Raw genomic sequence first — 21,215 nt, forward strand, 5'->3', positions numbered from 1 at the left:
GGTGAAAAAATGTTTGCTGAGATTTCTGGAGATTCGTAATTTTGGGACGCTTGGCAACCCCTTTCAATGAAAGTGTTTCTCGCCTGTCACTTCTTAGGGCTACATCAATCGGAAACAGAACATAGAGATAGAACTTGAAACTACTTAACTGTGTCAAGTTTCAAGAAGCTAGCACAAACCGTGCTTGATTTAGAGTTCCAAATACATCTATCAATATAGGAGAAAACAGAGTGAAACACCAAAATTCAAACTCTTACTGGAAACGAACGCTTCAACATAGAAGAACGAAATTTGGGGAACCAAGTGGGCTTAGTGTACTGATCATTACCTGAAAGTATCATCCAGTTTGGGTGAAAAAATGTTTGCTGAGATTTCTGGAGATTCGTAATTTTTGGACGCTTGACAACCCCTTTCAATGAAAGTGTTTCTCCCCTGTCACTGCTTAGGGCTACATCAATCGGAAACAGAACATAGAGATAGAACTTGAAACTACTTAATTGTGTCAAGTTTCAAGAAGCTAGCACAAACCGTGCTTGATTTAGAGTTCCAAATACATCTATTAATATTGGAGAAAACAGAGTGAAACGCCAAAATTCAAACTGTTACTGGAAACGAACGCTTCAACATAGAAGAACGAATTTGGGGAACCAAGTGGACTTAGTGTACTGATCATTACCTGAAAGTATCATCCAGTTTGGGGGAAAAAATGTTTGCTGAGATTTCTGGAGATTCGTAATTTTTGGACGCTTGGCAACCCCTTTCAATGAAAGTGTTTCTCGCCTGTTACTGCTTAGGGCTACTTCAATAGGAAACAGAACATAGAGACAGAACTTGAAACTACTTAATTGTGTCAAGTTTCAAGAAGCTAACACAAACCGTGTTTGATTTAGAGTTCCAAATACATCTATCAATATAGGAGAAAAAAGAGTGGAACCTATAAATTCAAACTGTTACTGGAAACGAAAGCTTCAACATTGAAGAACGAAATTTTGGGAACAAAGTGGGCTCAGTGAACTGATCATTACCTGAAAGTATCACCCAGTTTGGGTGTAAAAATATTTGCTGAGATTTCTGGAGATTCGTAATTTTTGGAAGCTTGGCAACCCCTTTCAATGTAAGTGTTTCTCGCCTATCACTGCTTAGGGCTACATCAATAGGAAACAGAACATAGAGATAGAACTTGAAACGTATTAATTGTGTCAAGTTTCAAGAAGCTAGCACAAACTGTGTTTGATTTAGAGTTCCAAATACATCTATCAATATAGGAGAAAACAGAGTGAAACCTAAAAATACAAACTGTTACTGGAAACGAAAGCTGCAACATTGAAGAACGAAATTTGGGGAACAAAGTGGGCTCAGTGTACTGATCATTACCTGAAAGTATCACCCAGTTTGGGTGTAAAAATATTTGCTGAGATTTCTGGAGATTCGTAATTTTTGGAAGCTTTTCAACCCCTTTCAATGAAAGTGTTTCTCGCCTGTCACTGCTTAGGGCTACATCAATAGGAAACAGAACATAGAGTTAGAACTTGAAACTTCTTAATTGTGAAAAGTTTCAAGAAGCTAGCACAAACCGTGCTTGATTTAGAGTTCCAAATACATCTATCAATATAGGAGAAAACAGAGTGAAACGCCAAAATTCAAACTGTTACTGGAAACGAACGCTTCAACATAGAAGAACGAAATTTGGGGAACCAAGTGGGCTTAGTGTACTGATCATTACCTGAAAGTATCAGCCAGTTTGGGAGAAAAAATATTTGGTGAGATTTCTGGAGATTCGTAATTTTTGGAAGCTTGGCAACCCCTTCCAATGAAAGTGTTTCTCGTCTGTTACTGCTTAGGGCTACACCAATAGGAAACAACATATAGAGATAGAACTTGAAACTACTTAATTGTGTAAAGTTTCAAGAAGCTAGCACAAACCGTGCTTGATTTAGAGTTCCAAATACATCTATTAATATTGGAGAAAACAGAGTGAAACGCCAAAATTCAAACTGTTACTGGAAACGAACGCTTCAACATAGAAGAACGAATTTGGGGAACCAAGTGGACTTAGTGTACTGATCATTACCTGAAAGTATCATCCAGTTTGGGGGAAAAAATGTTTGCTGAGATTTCTGGAGATTCGTAATTTTTGGACGCTTGGCAACCCCTTTCAATGAAAGTGTTTCTCGCCTGTCACTGCTTAGAGCTACTTCAATAGGAAACAGAACATAGAGACAGAACTTGAAACTACTTAACTGTGTCAAGTTTCAAGAAGGTAGCACAAACCGTGTTTGATTTAGAGTTCCAAATACATCTATCAATATAGGAGAAAACAGAGTGAAACCTAAAAATTCAAACTGTTACTGGAAACGAAAGCTTCAACATTGAAGAACGAAATTTGGGGAACAAAGTGGTCTCTGTGTACTGATCATTACCTGAAAGTATCACCCAGATTGGGTTTAAAAATATTTGCTGAGATTTCTGGAGATTCGTAATTTTTGGAAGCTTGGCAACCCCTTTCAATGAAAGTGTTTCTCGCCTGTCACTGCTTATGGCTACATCAATAGGAAACAGAACATAGAGTTAGAACTTGAAACTTCTTAATTGTGAAACTTTCATGAAGCTAGCACAAACCGTGCTTGATTTAGAGTTCCAAATACATCTATCAATATAGGAGAAAACAGAGTGAAACGCCAAAATTCAAACTGTTACTGGAAACGAACGCTTCAACATAGAAGAACGAAATTTGGGGAACCAAGTGTGCTTAGTGTACTGATCATTACCTGAAAGTATCATCCAGTTTGGGTGAAAAAATGTTTGCTGAGATTTCTGGAGATTCGTAATTTTGGGACGCTTGGCAACCCCTTTCAATGAAAGTGTTTCTCGCCTGTCACTTCTTAGGGCTACATCAATCGGAAACAGAACATAGAGATAGAACTTGAAACTACTTAACTGTGTCAAGTTTCAAGAAGCTAGCACAAACCGTGCTTGATTTAGAGTTCCAAATACATCTATCAATATAGGAGAAAACAGAGTGAAACGCCAAAATTCAAACTCTTACTGGAAACGAACGCTTCAACATAGAAGAACGAAATTTGGGGAACCAAGTGGGCTTAGTGTACTGATCATTACCTGAAAGTATCATCCAGTTTGGGTGAAAAAATGTTTGCTGAGATTTCTGGAGATTCGTAATTTTTGGACGCTTGACAACCCCTTTCAATGAAAGTGTTTCTCGCCTGTCACTGCTTAGGGCTACATCAATCGGAAACAGAACATAGAGATAGAACTTGAAACTACTTAATTGTGTCAAGTTTCAAGAAGCTAACACAAACCGTGTTTGATTTAGAGTTCCAAATACATCTATCAATATAGGAGAAAACAAAGTGAAACCTAAAAATTCAAACTGTTACTGGAAACGAAAGCTTCAACATTGAAGAACGAAATTTGGGGAACAAAGTGGGCTCTGTGTACTGATCATTACCTGAAAGTATCACCCAGTTTGGGTGTAAAAATATTTGCTGAGATTTCTGGATATTCGTAATTTTTGGAAGCTTGGCAACCCCTTTCAATGAAAGTGTTTCTCGCCTGTCACTGCTTATGGCTACATCAATAGGAAACAGAACATAGAGTTAGAACTTGAAACTTCTTAATTGTGAAAGTTTCATGAAGCTAGCACAAACCGTGCTTGATATAGAGTTCCAAATACATCTATCAATATAGGAGAAAACAGAGTGAAACGCCAAAATTCAAACTGTTACTGGAAACGAACGCTTCAACATAGAAGAACGAAATTTGGGGAACCAAGTGTGCTTAGTGTACTGATCATTACCTGAAAGTATCATCCAGTTTGGGTGAAAAAATGTTTGCTGAGATTTCTGGAGATTCGTAATTTTGGGACGCTTGGCAACCCCTTTCAATGAAAGTGTTTCTCGCCTGTCACTGCTTAGGGCTACATCAATTGGAAACAGAACATAGAGATAGAACTTGAAACTACTTAACTGTGTCAAGTTTCAAGAAGCTAGCACAAACCGTGCTTGATTTAGAGTTCCAAATACATCTATCAATATAGGAGAAAACAGAGTGAAACGCCAAAATTCAAACTGTGACTGGAAACGAACGCTTCAACATAGAAGAACGAAATTTGGGGAACCAAGTGGCCTAGTGTACTGATCATTACCTGAAAGTATCATCCAGTTTGGGTGAAAAAATGTTTGCTGAGATTTCTGGAGATTCGTAATTTTTGGACGCTTGGCAACCCCTTTCAATGAAAGTGTTCCTCGCCTGTCACTGCTTAGGTCTACATCAATCGGAAACAGAACATAGAGATAGAACTTGAAACTACTTAATTGTTTCAAGTTTCAAGAAGCTAACACAAACCGTGTTTGATTTAGAGTTCCAAATACATCTATCAATATAGGAGAAAACAGAGTGAAATCTAAAAATTCAAACTGTTACTGGAAACGAAAGCTTCAACATTGAAGAACGAAATTTGGGGAACAAAGTGGGCTCTGTGTACTGATCATTACCTGAAAGTATCACCCAGTTTGGGTGTAAAAATATTTGCTGAGATTTCTGGAGATTCGTAATTTTTGGAAGCTTGGCAACCCCTTTCAATGAAAGTGTTTCTTGCCTGTCACTGCTTATGGCTACATCAATAGGAAACAAAACATAGAGATAGAAATTGAAACTACTTAATTGTGTCAAGTTTCAAAAAGCTAGCACAAACCGTGCTTGATTTAGAGTTCTAAATGCATCTATCAATATAGGAGAAAACAGAGTGAAACGCCAAAATTCAAACTGTTACTGGAAACGAACGCTTCAACATAGAAGAATGAAATTTGAGGAATCAAGTGGGCTTAGGGTACTGATCATTACCTGAAAGTATCATCCAGTTTGGGAGAAAAAATATTTGCTGAGATTTCTGTAGATTCGTAATTTTTGGAAGCTTGGCAACCCCTTTCAATGAAAGTGTTTCTCGTCTGTCACTGCTTAGGGCTACATCAATAGGAAACAGAACATAGAGACAGAACTTGAAACTAATTAATTGTGTCAAGTTTCAAGAAGCTAGCACAAACCGTGTTTGATATAGAGTTCCAAATACATCTATCAATATAGGAGAAAACAGAGTGAAACCTAAAAATTCAAACTGTTACTGGAAACAAAAGCTTCAACATAGAAGAACGAAATTTGGGGAACAAAGTGGGCTCAGTGTACTTATCATTACCTGAAAGTATCACCCAGTTTGGGTGTAAAAATATTTGCTGAGATTTCTGGAGATTCGTAATTTTTGGAAGCTTGGCAACCCCTTTCAATGAAAGTGTTTCTCGCCTGTCACTGCTTAGGGCTACATCAATAGGAAACAGAACATAGAGTTAGAACTTGAAACTTCTTAATTGTGAAAAGTTTCAAGAAGCTAGCACAAACCGTGCTTGATTTAGAGTTCCAAATACATCTATCAATATAGGAGAAAACAGAGTGAAACGCCAAAATTCAAACTGTTACTGGAAACGAACACTTCAACATAGAAGAACGAAATTTGGGGAACCAAGTGGGCTTAGTGTACTGATCATTACCTGAAAGTATCATCCAGTTTGGGTGAAAAAATATTTGCTGAGATTTCTGGAGATTCGTAATTTTTGGAAGCTTGGCAACCCCTTTCAATGAAAGTGTTTCTCGCGTGTCACTGCTTAGGGCTACATCAATAGGAAACAGAACATAGAGATAGAACTTGAAACTTCTTAATTGTGTCAAGTTTCAAGAAGGTAGCACAAACCGTGTTTGATTTAGAGTTCCAAATACATCTATCAATATAGGAGAAAACAGAGTGAAACCTAAAAATTCAAACTGTTACTGGAAACGAAAGCTTCAACATTGAAGAACGAAATTTGGGGAACAAAGTGGGCTCTGTGTACTGATCATTACCTGAAAGTATCACCCAGTTTGGGTTTAAAAATATTTGCTGAGATTTCTGGAGAATCGTAATTTTTGGAAGCTTGGCAACCCCTTTCAATGAAAGTGTTTCTTGCCTGTCACTGCTTATGGCTACATCAATAGGAAACAGAACATAGAGTTAGAACTTGAAACTTCTTAATTGTGAAAGTTTCATGAAGCTAGCACAAACCGTGCTTGATTTAGAGTTCCAAATACATCTATCAATATAGGAGAAAACAGAGTGAAACGCCAAAATTCAAACTGTTACTGGAAACGAACGCTTCAACATAGAAGAACGAAATTTGGGGAACCAAGTGTGCTTAGTGTACTGATCATTACCTGAAAGTATCATCCAGTTTGGGTGAAAAAATGTTTGCTGAGATTTCTGGAGATTCGTAATTTTGGGACGCTTGGCAACCCCTTTCAATGAAAGTGTTTCTCGCCTGTCACTTCTTAGGGCTATATCAATCGGAAACAGAACATAGAGATAGAACTTGAAACTACTTAACTGTGTCAAGTTTCAAGAAGCTAGCACAAAGCGTGCTTGATTTAGAGTTCCAAATACATCTATCAATATAGGAGAAAACAGAGTGAAACCTAAAAATTCAAACTGTTACTGGAAACGAAAGCTTCAACATTGAAGAACGAAATTTGGGGAACAAAGTGGGCTCTGTGTACTGATCATTACCTGAAAGTATCACCCAGTTTGGGTTTAAAAATATTTGCTGAGATTTCTGGAGATTCGTAATTTTTGGAAGCTTGGCAACCCCTTTCAATGAAAGTGTTTCTCGCCTGTCACTGCTTATGGCTACATCAATAGGAAACAGAACATAGAGTTAGAACTTGAAACTTCTTAATTGTGAAAGTTTCATGAAGCTAGCACAAACCGTGCTTGATTTAGAGTTCCAAATACATCTATCAATATAGGAGAAAACAGAGTGAAACGCCAAAATTCAAACTGTTACTGGAAACGAACGCTTCAACATAGAAGAACGAAATTTGGGGAACCAAGTGTGCTTAGTGTACTGATCATTACCTGAAAGTATCATCCAGTTTGGGTGAAAAAATGTTTGCTGAGATTTCTGGAGATTCGTAATTTTTGGAAGCTTGGCAACCCCTTTCAATGAAAGTGTTTCTCGCCTGTCACTTCTTAGGGCTACATCAATTGGAAACAGAACATAGAGATAGAACTTGAAACTACTTAACTGTGTCAAGTTTCAAGAAGCTAGCACAAACCGTGCTTGATTTAGAGTTCCAAATGCATCTATCAATATAGGAGAAAACAGAGTGAAACGCCAAAATTCAATCTGTTACTGGAAACGAACGCTTCAACATAGAAGAATGAAATTTGAGGAATCAAGTGGGCTTAGGGTACTGATCATTACCTGAAAGTATCATCCAGTTTGGGAGAAAAAATATTTGCTGAGATTTCTGTAGATTCGTAATTTTTGGAAGCTTGGCAACCCCTTTCAATGAAAGTGTTTCTCGTCTGTCACTGCTTAGGGCTACATCAATAGGAAACAGAACATAGAGATAGAACTTGAAACTAATTAATTGTGTCAAGTTTCAAGAAGCTAGCACAAACCGTGTTTGATATAGAGTTCCAAATACATCTATCAATATAGGAGAAAACAGAGTGAAACCTAAAAATTCAAACTGTTACTGGAAACGAAAGCTTCAACATAGAAGAACGAAATTTGGGGAACAAAGTGGGCTCAGTGTACTTATCATTACCTGAAAGTATCACCCAGTTTGGGTGTAAAAATATTTGCTGAGATTTCTGGAGATTCGTAATTTTTGGAACCTTGGCAACCCCTTTCAATGTAAGTGTTTCTCGCCTGTCACTGCTTAGGGCTACATCAATAGGAAACAGAACATAGAGTTAGAACTTGAAACTTCTTAATTGTGAAAAGTTTCAAGAAGCTAGCACAAACCGTGCTTGATTTAGAGTTCCAAATACATCTATCAATATAGGAGAAAACAGAGTGAAACGCCAAAATTCAAACTGTTACTGGAAACGAACGCTTCAACATAGAAGAACGAAATTTGGGGAACCAAGTGTGCTTAGTGTACTGATCATTACCTGAAAGTATCATCCAGTTTGGGTGAAAAAATGTTTGCTGAGATTTCTGGAGATTCGTAATTTTGGGACGCTTGGCAACCCCTTTCAATGAAAGTGTTTCTCGCCTGTCACTGCTTAGGGCTACATCAATTGGAAACAGAACATAGAGATAGAACTTGAAACTACTTAACTGTGTCAAGTTTCAAGAAGCTAGCACAAACCGTGCTTGATTTAGAGTTCCAAATACATCTATCAATATAGGAGAAAACAGAGTGAAACGCCAAAATTCAAACTGTGACTGGAAACGAACGCTTCAACATAGAAGAACGAAATTTGGGGAACCAAGTGGCCTAGTGTACTGATCATTACCTGAAAGTATCATCCAGTTTGGGTGAAAAAATGTTTGCTGAGATTTCTGGAGATTCGTAATTTTTGGACGCTTGGCAACCCCTTTCAATGAAAGTGTTCCTCGCCTGTCACTGCTTAGGTCTACATCAATCGGAAACAGAACATAGAGATAGAACTTGAAACTACTTAATTGTTTCAAGTTTCAAGAAGCTAACACAAACCGTGTTTGATTTAGAGTTCCAAATACATCTATCAATATAGGAGAAAACAGAGTGAAATCTAAAAATTCAAACTGTTACTGGAAACGAAAGCTTCAACATTGAAGAACGAAATTTGGGGAACAAAGTGGGCTCTGTGTACTGATCATTACCTGAAAGTATCACCCAGTTTGGGTGTAAAAATATTTGCTGAGATTTCTGGAGATTCGTAATTTTTGGAAGCTTGGCAACCCCTTTCAATGAAAGTGTTTCTTGCCTGTCACTGCTTATGGCTACATCAATAGGAAACAAAACATAGAGATAGAAATTGAAACTACTTAATTGTGTCAAGTTTCAAAAAGCTAGCACAAACCGTGCTTGATTTAGAGTTCTAAATGCATCTATCAATATAGGAGAAAACAGAGTGAAACGCCAAAATTCAAACTGTTACTGCAAACGAACGCTTCAACATAGAAGAATGAAATTTGAGGAATCAAGTGGGCTTAGGGTACTGATCATTACCTGAAAGTATCATCCAGTTTGGGAGAAAAAATATTTGCTGAGATTTCTGTAGATTCGTAATTTTTGGAAGCTTGGCAACCCCTTTCAATGAAAGTGTTTCTCGTCTGTCACTGCTTAGGGCTACATCAATAGGAAACAGAACATAGAGACAGAACTTGAAACTAATTAATTGTGTCAAGTTTCAAGAAGCTAGCACAAACCGTGTTTGATATAGAGTTCCAAATACATCTATCAATATAGGAGAAAACAGAGTGAAACCTAAAAATTCAAACTGTTACTGGAAACAAAAGCTTCAACATAGAAGAACGAAATTTGGGGAACAAAGTGGGCTCAGTGTACTTATCATTACCTGAATGTATCACCCAGTTTGGGTGTAAAAATATTTGCTGAGATTTCTGGAGATTCGTAATTTTTGGAAGCTTGGCAACCCCTTTCAATGAAAGTGTTTCTCGCCTGTCACTGCTTAGGGCTACATCAATAGGAAACAGAACATAGAGTTAGAACTTGAAACTTCTTAATTGTGAAAAGTTTCAAGAAGCTAGCACAAACCGTGCTTGATTTAGAGTTCCAAATACATCTATCAATATAGGAGAAAACAGAGTGAAACGCCAAAATTCAAACTGTTACTGGAAACGAACACTTCAACATAGAAGAACGAAATTTGGGGAACCAAGTGGGCTTAGTGTACTGATCATTACCTGAAAGTATCATCCAGTTTGGGTGAAAAAATATTTGCTGAGATTTCTGGAGATTCGTAATTTTTGGAAGCTTGGCAACCCCTTTCAATGAAAGTGTTTCTCGCGTGTCACTGCTTAGGGCTACATCAATAGGAAACAGAACATAGAGATAGAACTTGAAACTTCTTAATTGTGTCAAGTTTCAAGAAGGTAGCACAAACCGTGTTTGATTTAGAGTTCCAAATACATCTATCAATATAGGAGAAAACAGAGTGAAACCTAAAAATTCAAACTGTTACTGGAAACGAAAGCTTCAACATTGAAGAACGAAATTTGGGGAACAGAGTGGGCTCTGTGTACTGATCATTACTTGAAAGTATCACCCAGTTTGGGTTTAAAAATATTTGCTGAGATTTCTGGAGATTCGTAATTTTTGGAAGCTTGGCAACCCCTTTCAATGAAAGTGTTTCTTGCCTGTCACTGCTTATGGCTACATCAATAGGAAACAGAACATAGAGTTAGAACTTGAAACTTCTTAATTGTGAAAGTTTCATGAAGCTAGCACAAACCGTGCTTGATTTAGAGTTCCAAATACATCTATCAATATAGGAGAAAACAGAGTGAAACGCCAAAATTCAAACTGTTACTGGAAACGAACGCTTCAACATAGAAGAACGAAATTTGGGGAACCAAGTGTGCTTAGTGTACTGATCATTACCTGAAAGTATCATCCAGTTTGGGTGAAAAAATGTTTGCTGAGATTTCTGGAGATTCGTAATTTTGGGACGCTTGGCAACCCCTTTCAATGAAAGTGTTTCTCGCCTGTCACTTCTTAGGGCTATATCAATCGGAAACAGAACATAGAGATAGAACTTGAAACTACTTAACTGTGTCAAGTTTCAAGAAGCTAGCACAAAGCGTGCTTGATTTAGAGTTCCAAATACATCTATCAATATAGGAGAAAACAGAGTGAAACCTAAAAATTCAAACTGTTACTGGAAACGAAAGCTTCAACATTGAAGAACGAAATTTGGGGAACAAAGTGGGCTCTGTGTACTGATCATTACCTGAAAGTATCACCCAGTTTGGGTTTAAAAATATTTGCTGAGATTTCTGGAGATTCGTAATTTTTGGAAGCTTGGCAACCCCTTTCAATGAAAGTGTTTCTCGCCTGTCACTGCTTATGGCTACATCAATAGGAAACAGAACATAGAGTTAGAACTTGAAACTTCTTAATTGTGAAAGTTTCATGAAGCTAGCACAAACCGTGCTTGATTTAGAGTTCCAAATACATCTATCAATATAGGAGAAAACAGAGTGAAACGCCAAAATTCAAACTGTTACTGGAAACGAACGCTTCAACATAGAAGAACGAAATTTGGGGAACCAAGTGTGCTTAGTGTACTGATCATTACCTGAAAGTATCATCCAGTTTGGGTGAAAAAATATTTGCTGAGATTTCTGGAGATTCGTAATTTTTGGAAGCTTGGCAACCCCTTTCAATGAAAGTGTTTCTCGCCTGTCACTTCTTAGGGCTACATCAATTGGAAACAGAACATAGAGATAGAACTTGAAACTACTTAACTGTGTCAAGTTTCAAGAAGCTAGCACAAACCGGGCTTGATTTAGAGTTCCAAATGCATCTATCAATATAGGAGAAAACAGAGTGAAACGCCAAAATTCAATCTGTTACTGGAAACGAACGCTTCAACATAGAAGAATGAAATTTGAGGAATCAAGTGGGCTTAGGGTACTGATCATTACCTGAAAGTATCATCCAGTTTGGGAGAAAAAATATTTGCTGAGATTTCTGTAGATTCGTAATTTTTGGAAGCTTGGCAACCCCTTTCAATGAAAGTGTTTCTCGTCTGTCACTGCTTAGGGGTACATCAATAGGAAACAGAACATAGAGATAGAACTTGAAACTAATTAATTGTGTCAAGTTTCAAGAAGCTAGCACAAACCGTGTTTGATATAGAGTTCCAAATACATCTATCAATATAGGAGAAAACAGAGTGAAACCTAAAAATTCAAACTGTTACTGGAAACGAAAGCTTCAACATAGAAGAACGAAATTTGGGGAACAAAGTGGGCTCAGTGTACTTATCATTACCTGAAAGTATCACCCAGTTTGGGTGTAAAAATATTTGCTGAGATTTCTGGAGATTCGTAATTTTTGGAACCTTGGCAACCCCTTTCAATGAAAGTGTTTCTCGCCTGTCACTGCTTAGGGCTACATCAATAGGAAACAGAACATAGAGTTAGAACTTGAAACTTCTTAATTGTGAAAAGTTTCAAGAAGCTAGCACAAACCGTGCTTGATTTAGAGTTCCAAATACATCTATCAATATAGGAGAAAACAGAGTGAAACGCCAAAATTCAAACTGTTACTGGAAACGAACACTTCAACATAGAAGAACGAAATTTGGGGAACCAAGTGGGCTTAGTGTACTGATCATTACCTGAAAGTATCATCCAGTTTGGGTGAAAAAATATTTGCTGAGATTTCTGGAGATTCATAATTTTTGGAAGCTTGGCAACCCCTTTCAATGAAAGTGTTTCTCGCGTGTCACTGCTTAGGGCTACATCAATAGGAAACAGAACATAGAGATAGAACTTGAAACTACTTAATTGTGTCAAGTTTCAAGAAGGTAGCACAAACCGTGTTTGATTTAGAGTTCCAAATACATCTATCAATATAGGAGAAAACAGAGTGAAACCTAAAAATTCAAACTGTTACTGGAAACGAAAGCTTCAACATTGAAGAACGAAATTTGGGGAACAAAGTGGGCTCTGTGTACTGATCATTACCTGAAAGTATCACCCAGTTTGGGTTTAAAAATATTTGCTGAGATTTCTGGAGATTCGTAATTTTTGGAAGCTTGGCAACCCCTTTCAATGAAAGTGTTTCTTGCCTGTCACTGCTTATGGCTACATCAATAGGAAACAGAACATAGAGTTAGAACTTGAAACTTCTTAATTGTGAAAGTTTCATGAAGCTAGCACAAACCGTGCTTGATTTAGAGTTCCAAATACATCTATCAATATAGGAGAAAACAGAGTGAAACGCCAAAATTCAAACTGTTACTGGAAACGAACGCTTCAACATAGAAGAACGAAATTTGGGGAACCAAGTGGGCTTACTGTACTGATCATTACCTGAAAGTATCACCCAGTTTGGGTGAAAAAATATTTGCTGAGATTTCTGTAGATTCGTAATTTTTGGACGCTTGGCAACCCCTTTCAATGAAAGTGTTTCTCGCCTGTCACTGCTTATGGCTACATCAATCGGAAACAGAACATAGAGATAGAACTTGAAACTACTTAATTGTGTCAAGTTTCAAGAAGCTAACACAAACCGTGTTTGATTTAGAGTTCCAAATACATCTATCAATATAGGAGAAAACAGAGTGGAACCTAAAAATTCAAACTGTTACTGGAAACGAAAGCTTCAACATTGAAGAACGAAATTTTGGGAACAAAGTGGGCTCAGTGAACTGATCATTACCTGAAAGTATCACCCAGTTTGGGTGTAAAAATATTTGCTGAGATTTCTGGAGATTCGTAATTTTTGGAAGCTTGGCAACCCCTTTCAATGTAAGTGTTTCTCGCCTATCACTGCTTAGGGCTACATCAATAGGAAACAGAACATAGAGATAGAACTTGAAACTTATTAATTGTGTCAAGTTTCAAGAAGCTAGCACAAACCGTGTTTGATTTAGAGTTCCAAATACATCTATCAATAAAGGAGAAAACAGAGTGAAACCTAAAAATACAAACTGTTACTGGAAACGAAAGCTGCAACATTGAAGAACGAAATTTGGGGAACAAAGTGGGCTCAGTGTACTGATCATTACCTGAAAGTATCACCCAGTTTGGGTGTAAAAATATTTGCTGAGATTTCTGGGGATTCGTAATTTTTGGAAGCTTGGCAACCCCTTTCAATGAAATTGTTTCTCGTCTGTCACTGCTTAGGGCTACACCAATAGGAAACAAAACATAGAGATAGAAATTGAAACTACTTAATTGTGTCAAGTTTCAAAAAGCTAGCACAAACCGTGCTTGATTTAGAGTTCTAAATGCATCTATCAATATAGGAGAAAACAGAGTGAAACGCCAAAATTCAAACTGTTACTGGAAACGAACGCTTCAACATAGAAGAATGAAATTTGAGGAATCAAGTGGGCTTAGGGTACTGATCATTACCTGAAAGTATCATCCAGTTTGGGAGAAAAAATATTTGCTGAGATTTCTGTAGATTCGTAATTTTTGGAAGCTTGGCAACCCCTTTCAATGAAAGTGTTTCTCGTCTGTCACTGCTTAGGGCTACATCAATAGGAAACAGAACATAGAGACAGAACTTGAAACTAATTAATTGTGTCAAGTTTCAAGAAGCTAGCACAAACCGTGTTTGATATAGAGTTCCAAATACATCTATCAATATAGGAGAAAACAGAGTGAAACCTAAAAATTCAAACTGTTACTGGAAACAAAAGCTTCAACATAGAAGAACGAAATTTGGGGAACAAAGTGGGCTCAGTGTACTTATCATTACCTGAATGTATCACCCAGTTTGGGTGTAAAAATATTTGCTGAGATTTCTGGAGATTCGTAATTTTTGGAAGCTTGGCAACCCCTTTCAATGAAAGTGTTTCTCGCCTGTCACTGCTTAGGGCTACATCAATAGGAAACAGAACATAGAGTTAGAACTTGAAACTTCTTAATTGTGAAAAGTTTCAAGAAGCTAGCACAAACCGTGCTTGATTTAGAGTTCCAAATACATCTATCAATATAGGAGAAAACAGAGTGAAACGCCAAAATTCAAACTGTTACTGGAAACGAACACTTCAACATAGAAGAACGAAATTTGGGGAACCAAGTGGGCTTAGTGTACTGATCATTACCTGAAAGTATCATCCAGTTTGGGTGAAAAAATATTTGCTGAGATTTCTGGAGATTCGTAATTTTTGGAAGCTTGGCAACCCCTTTCAATGAAAGTGTTTCTCGCGTGTCACTGCTTAGGGCTACATCAATAGGAAACAGAACATAGAGATAGAACTTGAAACTTCTTAATTGTGTCAAGTTTCAAGAAGGTAGCACAAACCGTGTTTGATTTAGAGTTCCAAATACATCTATCAATATAGGAGAAAACAGAGTGAAACCTAAAAATTCAAACTGTTACTGGAAACGAAAGCTTCAACATTGAAGAACGAAATTTGGGGAACAAAGTGGGCTCTGTGTACTGATCATTACTTGAAAGTATCACCCAGTTTGGGTTTAAAAATATTTGCTGAGATTTCTGGAGATTCGTAATTTTTGGAAGCTTGGCAACCCCTTTCAATGAAAGTGTTTCTTGCCTGTCACTGCTTATGGCTACATCAATAGGAAACAGAACATAGAGTTAGAACTTGAAACTTCTTAATTGTGAAAGTTTCATGAAGCTAGCACAAACCGTGCTTGATTTAGAGTTCCAAATACATCTATCAATATAGGAGAAAACAGAGTGAAACGCCAAAATTCAAACTGTTACTGGAAACGAACGCTTCAACATAGAAGAACGAAATTTGGGGAACCAAGTGTGCTTAGTGTACTGATCATTACCTGAAAGTATCATCCAGTTTGGGTGAAAAAATGTTTGCTGAGATTTCTGGAGATTCGTAATTTTGGGACGCTTGGCAACCCCTTTCAATGAAAGTGTTTCTCGCCTGTCACTTCTTAGGGCTATATCAATCGGAAACAGAACATAGAGATAGAACTTGAAACTACTTAACTGTGTCAAGTTTCAAGAAGCTAGCACAAAGCGTGCTTGATTTAGAGTTCCAAATACATCTATCAATATAGGAGAAAACAGAGTGAAACCTAAAAATTCAAACTGTTACTGGAAACGAAAGCTTCAACATTGAAGAACGAAATTTGGGGAACAAAGTGGGCTCTGTGTACTGATCATTACCTGAAAGTATCACCCAGTTTGGGTTTAAAAATATTTGCTGAGATTTCTGGAGATTCGTAATTTTTGGAAGCTTGGCAACCCCTTTCAATGAAAGTGTTTCTCGCCTGTCACTGCTTATGGCTACATCAATAGGAAACAGAACATAGAGTTAGAACTTGAAACTTCTTAATTGTGAAAGTTTCATGAAGCTAGCACAAACCGTGCTTGATTTAGAGTTCCAAATACATCTATCAATATAGGAGAAAACAGAGTGAAACGCCAAAATTCAAACTGTTACTGGAAACGAACGCTTCAACATAGAAGAACGAAATTTGGGGAACCAAGTGTGCTTAGTGTACTGATCATTACCTGAAAGTATCATCCAGTTTGGGTGAAAAAATATTTGCTGAGATTTCTGGAGATTCGTAATTTTTGGAAGCTTGGCAACCCCTTTCAATGAAAGTGTTTCTCGCCTGTCACTTCTTAGGGCTACATCAATTGGAAACAGAACATAGAGATAGAACTTGAAACTACTTAACTGTGTCAAGTTTCAAGAAGCTAGCACAAACCGGGCTTGATTTAGAGTTCCAAATGCATCTATCAATATAGGAGAAAACAGAGTGAAACGCCAAAATTCAATCTGTTACTGGAAACGAACGCTTCAACATAGAAGAATGAAATTTGAGGAATCAAGTGGGCTTAGGGTACTGATCATTACCTGAAAGTATCATCCAGTTTGGGAGAAAAAATATTTGCTGAGATTTCTGTAGATTCGTAATTTTGGAAGCTTGGCAACCCCTTTCAATGAAAGTGTTTCTCGTCTGTCACTGCTTAGGGCTACATCAATAGGAAACAGAACATAGAGATAGAACTTGAAACTAATTAATTGTGTCAAGTTTCAAGAAGCTAGCACAAACCGTGTTTGATATAGAGTTCCAAATACATCTATCAATATAGGAGAAAACAGAGTGAAACCTAAAAATTCAAACTGTTACTGGAAACGAAAGCTTCAACATAGAAGAACGAAATTTGGGGAACAAAGTGGGCTCAGTGTACTGATTATTACCTGAAAGTATCACCCAGTTTGGGTGTAAAAATATTTGCTGAGATTTCTGGAGATTCGTAATTTTTGGAAGCTTGGCATCCCCTTTCAATGAAAGTGTTTCTCGCCTGTCACTGCGTAGGGCTACATCAATAGGAAACAGAACATAGAGTTAGAACTTGAAACTTCTTAATTGTGAAAAGTTTCAAGAAGCTAGCACAAACCGTGCTTGATTTAGAGTTCCAAATACATCTATCTATATAGGAGAAAACAGAGTGAAACGCCAAAATTCAAACTGTTACTGGAAACGAACGCTTCAACACAGAAGAACGAAATTTGGGGAACCAAGTGGGCTTAGTGTACTGATCATTACCTGAAAGTATCATCCAGTTTGGGAAAAAAATATTTGCTGAGATTTCTGGAGTTTCGTAATTTTTGGAAGCTTGGCAACCCCTTCCAATGAAAGTGTTTCTCGTCTGTCACTGCTTAGGGCTACACCAATAGGAAACAAAATATAGAGATAGAACTTGAAACTACTTAATTGTGTCAAGTTTCAAGAAGCTAGCACAAACCGTGCTTGATTTAGAGTTCCAAATACATCTATCAATATAGGAGAAAACAGAGTGAAACGCCAAAATTCAAACTGTTACTGGAATCGAACGCTTCAACATAGAAGAACGAATTTGGGGAACCAAGTGGACTTAGTGTACTGATCATTACCTGAAAGTATCATCCAGTTTGGGTGAAAAAATGTTTGCTGAGATTTCTGGAGATTCGTAATTTTTGGACGCTTTGCAACCTCTTTCAATGAAAGTGTTTCTCGCCTATCACTGCTTAGGGCTACTTCAATCGGAAACAGAACATAGAGATAGAACTTGAAACTACTTAATTGTGTCAAGTTTCAAGAAGCTAACACAAACCGTGTTTGATTTAGAGTTCCAAATATATCTATCAATATAGGAGAAAACAGAGTGAAACGCCAAAATTCAAACTGTTACTGGAAACGAACGCTTCAACATAGAAGAACGAAATTTGGGGAACCAAGTGGGCTTAGTGTACTGATCATTACCTGAAAGTATCATCCAGTTTGGGTGAAAAAATATTTCCTGAGATTTCTGGAGATTCGTAATTTTTGGAAGCTTGGCAACCCCTTTCAATGAAAGTGTTTCTCGCGTGTTACTGCTTAGGGCTACATCAATAGGAAACAGAACATAGAGATAGAACTTGAAACTACTTAATTATGTCAAGTTTCAAGAAGGTAGCACAAACCGTGGTTGATTTAGTGTTCCAAATACATCTATCAATATAGGAGAAAACAGAGTGAAACGCCAAAATTCAAACTGTTACTGGAAACGAACTCTTCAACATAGAAGAACGAAATTTGGGGAACCAAGTGGGCTTAGTGTACTGATCATTCCCTGAAAGTATCATCCAGTTTGGGTGAAAAAATGTTTGCTGAGATTTCTGGAGATTCGTAATTTTTGGACGCTTGGCAACCCCTTTCAATGAAAGTGTTTCTCGCCTGTCACTGCTTAGGGCTACATCAATAGGAAACAGAACATAGAGATAGAACTTGAAACTACTTAATTGTGTCAAGTTTCAAGAAGCTAGCACAAACCGTGTTTGATTTAGAGTTCCAAATACATTTATCAATATAGGAGAAAACAGAGTGAAACCTAAAAATTCAAACTGTTACTGGAAACGAAAGCTTCAACATTGAAGAACAAAATTTGGGGAACCAAGTGGGCTTAGTGTACTGATCATTCCCTTAAAGTATCATCCAGTTTGGGTGAAAAAATGTTTGCTGAGATTTCTGGAGATTCGTAATTTTTGGACGCTTGGCAACCCATTTCAATGAAAGTGTTTCTCGCCTGTCACTGCTTAGGGCTACATCAATAGGAAACAGAACATAGAGTTAGAACTTGAAACTTCTTAATTGTGAAAAGTTTCAAGAGGCTAGCACAAACCGTGCTTGATTTAGAGTTCCAAATACATCTATCAATATAGGAGAAAACAGAGTGAAACGCCAAAATTCAAACTGTTACTGGAAACGAACGCTTCAACATAGAAGAATGAAATTTGGGGAACCAAGTGGGCTTAGTGTACTGATCATTACCTGAAAGTATCATCCAGTTTGGGAGAAAAAATATTTGCTGAGATTTCTGGAGATTCGTAATTTTTGGAGCTTGGCAACCCCTTCCAATGAAAGTGTTTCTCGTCTGTCACTGCTTAGGGCTACACCAATAGGAAACAAAATATAGAGATAGAACTTGAAACTACTTAATTGTGTCAAGTTTCAAGAAGCTAGCACAAACCGTGCTTGATTTAGAGTTCCAAATACATCTATCAATATAGGAGAAAACAGAGTGAAACGCCAAAATTCAAACTGTTACTGGAAACGAACGCTTTAACATAGAAGAACGAAATTTGGGGAACCAAGTGAGCTTAGTGTACTGATCATTACCTGAAATTATCATCCAGTTTGGGTGAAAAAATATTTGCTGAGATTTCTGGAGATTCGTAATTTTTGTAAGCTTGGCAACCCCTTTCAATGGAAGTGTTTCTCGTCTGTCACTGCTTAGGGCTACACCAATAGGAAACAACATATAGAGATAGAACTTGAAACTACTTAATTGTGTCAAGTTTCAAGAAGCTAGAACAAACCGTGCTTGATTTAGAATTCCAAATACATCTATTAATATTGGAGAAAACAGAGTGAAACGCCAAAATTCAAACTGTTACTGGAAACGAACGCTTCAACATAGAAGAACGAATTTGGGGAACCAAGTGGACTTAGTGTACTGATCATTACCTGAAAGTATCATCCAGTTTGGGTGAAAAAATGTTTGCTGAGATTTCTGGAGATTCGTAATTTTTGGACGCTTGGCAACCCCTTTCAATGAAAGTGTTTCTCGCCTGTCACTGATTAGGGCTACACTAATAGGAAAAAAAACATAGAGATAGAACGTGAAACTACTTAATTGTGTCAAGTTTCTAGAAGCTAACACAAACCGTGTTTGATTTAGAGTTCCAAATAGATCTATCAATATAGGAGAAAACAGAGTGAAACGCCAAAATTCAAACTGTTACTGGAAACGAACGCTTCAACACAAAAGAACGAAATTTGGGGAACCAAGTGGGCTTAGTGTACTGATCATTACCTGAAAGTATCATCCAGTTTGGGTGAAAAAATATTTGCTGAGATTTCTGGAGATTCGTAATTTTTGGAAGCTAGGCAACCCCTTTCAATGAAAGTGTCTCTCGCGTGTCACTGCTTAGGGCTACATCAATAGGAAACAGAACATAGAGATAGAACTTGAAACTACTTAATTGTGTCAAGTTTCAAGAAGGTAGCACAAACCGTGTTTGATTTAGTGTTCCAAATACATCTATCAATATAGGAGAAAACAGAGTGAAACGCCAAAATTCAAACTGTTACTGGAAACGAACGCTTCAACATAGAAGAACGAAATTTGGGGAACCAAGTGGGCTTAGTGTACTGATCATTCCCTGAAAGTATCATCCAGTTTGGGTGAAAAAATGTTTGCTGAGATTTCTGGAGATTCGTAATTTTTGGGCGCTTGGCAACCCCTTTCAATGAAAGTGTTTCTCGCCTGTCACTGCTTAGGGCTACATCAATAGGAAACAGAACATAGAGATAGAACTTGAAACTACTTAATTGTGTCAAGTTTCAAGAAGCTAGCACAAACCGTGTTTGATTTAGAGTTCCAAATACATCTATCAATATAGGAGAAAACAGAGTGAAACCTAAAAATTCAAACTGTTACTGGAAAAGAAAGCTTCAACATTGAAGAACGAAATTTGGGGAAAAAAGTGGGCTCAGTGTACTGATCATTACCTGAAAGTATCACCCAGTTTGGGTGTAAAAATATTTGCTGAGATTTCTGGAGATTCGTAATTTTTGGAAGCTTGGCAACCCCTTTCAATGAAAGTGTTTCTCGCCTGTCACTGCTTAGGGCTACATCAATAGGAAACAGAACATAGAGATAGAACTTGAAACTACTTAATTGTGTCAAGTTTCAAGAAGGTAGCACAAACGGTGTTTGATTTTGAGTTCCAAATACATCTATCAATATAGGAGAAAACAAAGTGAAACCTAAAAATTCAAACTGTTACTGTAAACAAAAGCTTCAACATTGAAGATCGAAATTTGGGGAACAAAGTGGCTCAGTGTACTGATCATTACCTGAAAGTATCACCCAGTTTGGGTGTAAAAATATTTGCTGTGATTTCTGGAGATTCGTAATTTTTGGAAGCTTGGCAACCCCTTTCAATGAAAGTGTTTCTCGCCTGTCACTGCTTGGGGCTACACCAATAGGAAACAGAACATAGAGATACAACTTGAAACTAATTAATTGTGTCAAGTTTCAAAAAGCTAGCACAAACCGTGCTTGATTTAGAGTTCCAAATACATCTATCAATATAGGAGAAAACAGAGTGAAAAGCCAAAATTCAAACTGTTACTGGAAACGAACGCTTCAACATAGAAGAACGAAATTTG

This window comes from Spermophilus citellus, assembly GCF_964194105.1.
Source record: "Spermophilus citellus genome assembly, chromosome: 13".
Lineage (NCBI taxonomy): Eukaryota > Metazoa > Chordata > Mammalia > Rodentia > Sciuridae > Spermophilus > Spermophilus citellus.